Raw genomic sequence first — 3,298 nt, forward strand, 5'->3', positions numbered from 1 at the left:
AATCATCCTTCATTACATCTTGTAGAAAGCGTGGTTACAAATACATTTCGTGCATTTCTTCCACACTCATTACATATAATTCATTCATATTGAATTGTACATTTTAAATCAAAAATATTTATATTTTACTATCAATGTACCACAATTCTCATTTAACTACAATTATTTAAACGTGCTTTTATCTGAAATCAATTTTATTTAAAGACACAACCACCTACTGGCATTCATTCACAATTTCAATAAACCTCCAATAATATTATGCCTTTATAACATATTCTGAAACAAAATCAATTAATAAGATATCTAAGCATTTCCCCCCTTTCCCCCCTCCCAACTCACTATTTAAAGCTTATATCCATTTTGCTTTTACCAATACAACACATGCATATATCATTAAACATTATCCATTAACATTTCCTTTTTATTATTGTAGTTAACTAAGAATTATTTACTATTTATATCACCTCTCTCTCCTCAGGCCCAAATGAAATTATACCTTTATAATAAGATCTAAACAAAAAAATATTAATAAAATTTATAGGTCTTTTCCCTAGGTCCCAATTTACAATATATATCCAAATTATTTTTACTAATTGAGGTTATCGTTTCATTGTTGTTATCATAGTTAATTATATGTTAATGAATGAACATTTAATAACAATCTAAAACAATCTACAAAATACTAACATTCTTACTTATTAATCACCAAAAATATCCATTAACATTTCCTTGTTATTGTTGTGGTTAACAAAAAATTATTTACTACTTATATCACATCTCCTCTCTTCAGACTCAAAGAAGTTATACTTTTATAGCAAGATCTAAAGAAAAATGTATTAATAAAATTTATAGCTTTTTTTGCCAAGTCCCAATTTATAATTTATAACCAAGTTACTTATACTAGTTAAGATTATCATTTCATTATTGTTGTTGTAGTTAATTATATGTTAATGAATAGATATTTAATAACAATCTAAAACAATCTACAAAATACTGAAATTCCTACTTATTAATCACCAAAAATTAACTAACTTTTTATCATTAACTTTCATTATCAACCTGTATCTTTCCAGTGGCAAAACAGTCTTATCTCTCTTGCCAGTAGTTTTGTCAATTCTCCTTTCATCTCCTTTATAAAGTTTTTATAAACTTCTCTCCGCACTTTATTGCTTAAAAGATCTCTCATATAATCTCGTTGCTCTTGAATTGTTATTAAAATTAGCTAGTCTTTGGTTGTCAGGCTTATTTCTGAAAAGGTTTCTCTTCTTAACTCCATCATTATCACCCTTTTTTTCCCTCTTGTATCTTGAAATCTGGGGTAAAGCTCCAAATTGTCAAATTCACTTTTCCATCTTCCCTTCTTTCCACTTTCACCCATATTTGCTCCATAAAAAGGTTCATCTATTGTCTTGTCTTTATCTTCTATATTTTCATTCTCTTCTTTAATTTTTGGGGCTCCAACCTCATCATCTTTTGCTGTGAGAAACAATAGTCTATCCAAGTTCTTCTCAAATCTCCCAAATCCTTACAAAATATTTTGAATTCCAGCCAGGATATTTTGAAATTTTAAGGTTTCCTCATTTGCATATTGATCAATTTTTCCAAAAAAAAGGAGAGAAAAAGAAAAAAGGAGTCTGATAGCCACTGCCACTCTAACCTTCCAAGCCTCTTGTGTGTGTGTGTGTGTGTGTGTGTGTGTGTGTGTATGTGTATATATATATTGTTGACATAAACACAAGTTCTTTTGTACTCTTCAAAAGAGAAGGTTTCTATCTTTTTCTTTCCTTTTCCTTCCCTTGCCAAAATATTTTCCAAAATCACCTGCAAAAACCAATTTGTGCCCTTGGCTATTTATCAGGTTTTGTAAGCAAGTTGCAAACCCTTCAGTTACAAAGTCAATAAGATCAAAGAGGAATGAACAAAGGATACATTGTTTCAAAAAAAGACTCTGACTCCCGAGTAGCAGATTCCACTTTTTCATACTTGTCTCCAGCTTATGGAAAACAAAGATCTTTGATTGTCTTTGGTGGAATTTAATAACAAAAGGTAGGAAGAATTTGTTAAAATAAAAAAGAGTGTTTTAAATCAAGCCAAAAAATAGTGACAAAAATAGAGGGGGAAAAAAATAAATCCATTCACTTCAAGCGGAGAAACAGGAAACATTACATTATGGTCATTTCAATCCACAAAATGTCATTACAAGAAAAACAAAAACTTTCCAATGCAGTCCAATAAGAATTAAATTTGCTATTTTATTCTTTTACTTAAAGGACTAATATCTTTTTAAAAAAAGTTTCTTTGGGCAATTTTTCTCAAAATAGAAAAAAAAACCTCACCTGATGGACACACTTTCACTTCCTTCCTTCCGGAGCAGTCTCCGTCAGCTTGGGGCTGCCTGTTTGCTGCCTGCTTGAAGTGCTTCCCTTGGATCAATCAGGGACTTTGCAATGTCCCTGAGATCAGCAAGGCTTTATCTTCCTGTTCACTATCTCTATGGGACGGTTTAGGTCCAGCTGGACCGTCCAGTGGCAAACGTGTCAGTGGCAGTCTTGGACTATCAAGACTGCATGTTGTGTTGTCACGACGTTGGCTCCTCCTTTGAAGGAATTTCTTTATCTATCTATGTAATACCTATATGTATTTTTACAACAATCAATCTATTGGATCAATTATAATCTACTCCATATAATATCTTGTGATCTTTGATATTTAATACAGGATCTTTAATATAGTGTAGCAGATAGCAGAATCATAAAGTATTTAATACAATCAGGGAATCACAACAATATTCCAATGTCTTCCTAAAGTAATTATTTTGGGTCATTAGCATCTAATAGGGTAACAATTTGCATCTTCTAGTGCATGTAATTAATGCTACTTTGTAGTTTAAAAAAATTGCTCAGCAGAGATGCTGTTACTTACTACTGATGCATAATTCATGGAATTCTTTAATATTACAATAGGCATGAGTTTTGTTTTTTTTAGGAATTAGAACCCAACTCTAATTATAGAATTATATCTAGGAGAGATAAAATGTTTGAAATGAATCATTTCATTTTCTCTCAAACAATCATCAGTGGTTGATTTGATGTTTAATAACCATCATTCTTTTAGTTAGTCTGATATTTATATTTTACAATATTTTACAATGTCCCATTTCTAATTATGTACCAAATTAAATATAAATACCTATACCATTTTTGATTGATAAGAAATAAGCATTTTATGTTCTTCTGTATGTGAAAAGAAATCACATTCAATAAGAACACACTGAAAGTCAGAAATATTAGTCAATGTC

Source organism: Thamnophis sirtalis, unplaced genomic scaffold (assembly GCF_051295495.1).
Source record: "Thamnophis sirtalis isolate CommonGarterSnake01/CBP01778 unplaced genomic scaffold, rThaSir2_p1.2 scaffold_9, whole genome shotgun sequence".
NCBI lineage: Eukaryota > Metazoa > Chordata > Lepidosauria > Squamata > Natricidae > Thamnophis > Thamnophis sirtalis.